This window comes from Dreissena polymorpha, chromosome 3, assembly GCF_020536995.1.
Source record: "Dreissena polymorpha isolate Duluth1 chromosome 3, UMN_Dpol_1.0, whole genome shotgun sequence".
NCBI classification, from domain to species: Eukaryota; Metazoa; Mollusca; class Bivalvia; order Myida; family Dreissenidae; genus Dreissena; species Dreissena polymorpha.
Window position 1 is genome coordinate 123,287,704 of NC_068357.1, and position 4,523 is coordinate 123,292,226.

Genomic DNA, 4,523 nt, shown 5'->3' on the forward strand with positions numbered 1-4,523 from the left:
TATAGATCATTCATTCCTGAAGAAACAGTTGATATTATCGGAATGGTAAACTATAGCAAAAATTATATTGTCTTTAAATAAAGAAACTTCTGAAATACCTGTACCGATATAAGAGTTGTTTGGACAAATGTGTCACCTGCCATTCGCGCTGTATGTACTTCCGGAACTGAACACTGCAAATTGGAAGTCCACATTTATTATTAGTCCCGTTTGAAGAAATGTACTGCATTTCGCCTATTATTAGTACACTAAACAAATAATGGTATCAAACCGTGTAAGTATTGATTAAATAAAGTACCACTTTTGAAAGTCCACAAAGACTATTGAACAGTGTTATTCCACTGGTATTTGTTGCATAACTGACTGTCTGTAATATATATGTCCGGTGAATTGAAATGATAATGTTAATCAACTTATAAGCATAAATCTATGTTAAAACTGTATACGTCAATTCATGTACGAAATATGAACACACCTTTTGGGTTCTTCCTTTTTCTGTACGCACAACCCGGTTTTTTTGTTTCGATCTGACTGCTTTTGCCGCTCCATTTTTTGAAACTTTTGTTCCATATTGTCAGTAGTATTGACGTTAAATATAATCTCCAGGTACAACCGTTTAAACTAAATGAAAAGCATATGTCATAGCATATTTTTAAGTTGTGGTCTTATTATTTCATAATAATTATAGAAACCAAACAATTGCGGAACATCGGTTTATTTAATGGATCTATGCTTTCGGACAGGACCTCAAGGGGAAAATGTGCATACATACATAATAGCAGTCCCGACAAGAAATACATAAACAATGGGAACGTAATCAACACTTATAATCTTCCTGTGAATGTTTGCCAAATTCCATTTCACATGTTTATGTGACAATGTATGCAGACATCTAAATTTACGGACAACCCGTCATAGCAGACAACCGACCGTATTGCTTTAAGGTCAAGGTGTTCGTAAAATGAAACAAATAATATCATTTTACATCGGTAAATAATATACAAACGAAAACGGTTTATCTTTATAACAGCAAGCAATTGTACCCCCAAAGTTATACTTTCATCAATCTGATCTTAAACAGGCCATCGATGAGAGCTTCACAAGTGTAAGCATTTAAATAAACAAGTTTAATGTCTTACGACAAAGTGTCTTTGCGTTGAATGTCACAATTCCCATATTCAATCATTTATCGCAACCAGTACAGAATATTTATATTATTTTGGCATTCATTTTAAAGCTGTAATATGGCATCTATCGTTTTGAAGCCCACCATTATATTCTTGAAAACACCACACGTATATTAATACTGCATTGACTGTGATCAATCTATGAAAGCGTCTTGAATATGTTAGCATTTCAAAATATAATTCAACATATTTTCTATCCATTTACTACTTTTACTTTAGTGAATATTGCATCAATGTTAATAATTAAAGCTTATGTAGTTGTTTATGCTATAAAGCTATTTAATAAGGGATTTGCTTAAATAGGAAACATCCGGCAATGCTTTGTAAAATCATAAAAAATGCATAAATAAACTAACATAAATCTAAATACAAATTACTATTATATACTTAAACACAAATGAGAGAGCAATATAACAATGGAATGAAGTAAACTTTGTGTTCTATAGTAATTCAAAATGACACATCTTGCATTATCCACGAAGAGAGCGTCTGGTTCCGAGAAAACATCGAATCAAATCCCTGCCATCATTAACTCATGACACTCATTTTACAAAATATCATTATTGAATGCGTATAATGAAACCAAACCAGCAACTAATACAACATTATATAACGAGTCCAAATATTAATGCTTTATCTGTGTCCTATTCGTCAGGTGATTTTATATAACACGTTCTCATACTTAACCCTTTCCCAGTCCATTTTCGCGTATAATCAGCTCTGATAATGTAATGATAATTGGATGAAGTACAAACCTAGTTACCTATTTTCATTAGGGTTACAAATCAACATAAAGCGTAGGTATTTAAGATATATTAACATAATACCATCAAGCTAATTAAACTACTTGTGAGTCTGTTTTCTGGGTGACAATGGGTAATTTCGTGAAAGTCGCAAGAACAAAAATATAACCTCTATACCGCTTAGCAGTCAGTTACCAAATCGACCACCGCTGAAGGTGACTTCAAAACGACATGCGTGTTCGAGCTTAAACTAGTGTGTACAGAGAATGAGAAATATAACTAAGCTGAGTAATTTGCATGCCACAAAATCAAGTAGTGTGTGTTGAGCTATAACGATTGGCTAGAGATTTTCCGCTAAGATTTGATAGTTGACTCTCATTAGTCCAAAAAGAATAATACATTATTGAAGTAAGTGAATATTTTGAACTAGTTTATACCAAAAATTCACATCAGATTCAGATACAAATGCATTTTCCTAATTATCAATATACTAGATTCTGTGTTATTTTAATGTGGTAACACATATTTTGTCTTGTCAATGAACATTACTCCTTTAATGAACAAATGTTAATTTTTTTCTGGAATTTTTCGATTTGTGATTGAAAAATTCTGTCGTTTGGTCATATTAATGTAATTTGTAATGACAATATATTTACTGATATAACTGTTTTCTGACTACAAAATATTATGATATGTTATTCTAAATTAGGAATATGTAGATTTTTGTTTAAAACACGTAAAACTGGAGAAAAGTGTTTACAAAGAGGTTAATGATGACATTTCATTCACAAGAGAAAAATCAACACACGTGAGTAATGTCTTGACCTAACATATATGCCCTACCAAACGCGTAAAAGTGTACGTTCGGTACACGAGAAAGTCATATAATCATCCACAAATAGTTATTGTTATCTCAATTATAATTTAACACTTGTTTAAATCATGAATAAACATTGAAAATTACCGGCAAATTGTATAAGGCAATACAAATCGGAATAAAAAATACAAATTAAGCAAGATGTATATTAGATATTAAGATCAAACAGATCGATACATGCTTGTGAAACGATTTTAAACCTTGCTTTTTAAACAAAACAAAATATTTAGCTACGTGCGAGGGTGATATTATATAAATACTGACTTCCTTGCGGGTGACAGTAAGTTTTGTGAACACGATATATCATAATTATAGTTTGGGTTGACCCTCAATAAAGTCATTATTTTTTATTTCATCAAACAAGTAAACGATAATTTATTTGTCCATCGAAATGCATATGTATATGTTGTGAAATTGAGTCGTGTGAGCTTGCTGTTCTCCATCTGCAAAACCGTTTTTATCATCGGTATCTAAAAAAAATTCGGAGAGAAATACTGATTATCGGAAGCATTTTTAAGGAACACATACGAAATAAAAGGTACGTTGAAAAAAACAAATGTCGTTTCTGGTTGACACGGTCTTCATGAATTCGTATGGAATTTTGTTCAAGAAAACAAAGGAATAACAACTGATGCTGCCCGCTGAATTCTATATTCAATATAAATAAGACTGGTATTCACTTTCTTCAGAGTGAGAGTGAGTTGTGTATACCAAAGACTTTACCTGCTATCAATATTGTTAGTTCAAGGTTGACAAACATACTAAACCTGGGTGTTAAAACACAATACTATATATATATATATATATATACATATATATATATATATAAATACTATCGCCACCTTAGGGCGAAGTGCGCAAAAACACAGCACTTTGGCGATTTTTTTTAACTTCTTTAAACTAAGTTTATGTTTAATAAAAATCTCATAATTAAATAATTTAAGAGAAAAACATTGTAAAACTATGAAAAAGTATTTTAAATTTTGCACAATTATATGTTAAATTTCTAAATTTTCATTTTCGACTTAATTCTATTTCTACCTAATGCCAAAAAAACCCATATAGAAATTTCACTTTACCTTTTCAATGCACTTGGGAGAAGGGGACTTAATACCGAAAACATACTAATTTACGCTCTACTTCTCTAAGACTGTTGATAAATTTAGCAAAAATAAATATTTAGATAATAAATAATAAATAAAAATATATTATGCCGATACACGTCTGTAAACGTAACAGCATAATTTTATTATGCGTTTATGATACTTTTCTTACAATTTAATATAATATTTAATATTTATAATATTTATGTATTATCCGCGTGCTGATTTTTCTCTGATCTAAAAATAGAACACATACACTAAGTAAATGTTAGGAATTAGGGTGCACTCAGATATATACGTTTATTTGTTGAGATTCAATTGCTCTGTTCGATCACGACCTCGGCGATGCATTAAATTCATCCAAGTATTGTGTGCTTTTTGTTGGTTACTTCAGACATTTGTGGAACATTCAAGATCTTACATTTATTTCGACTCACCTATGGTCGGTGTTGTGCTAAACCGTTACGACATTGCTTTGCACGAATGAATCAGTGTACGCCTTTTACTTCTGCTTAGTTATTTGTTTACAGTTTAGTGCTTGCATTATTTGCGCCTAATTTACGTCACATTTACTATCACGTGATGCTTCGAATAGCTAATTACCTTGATGGTT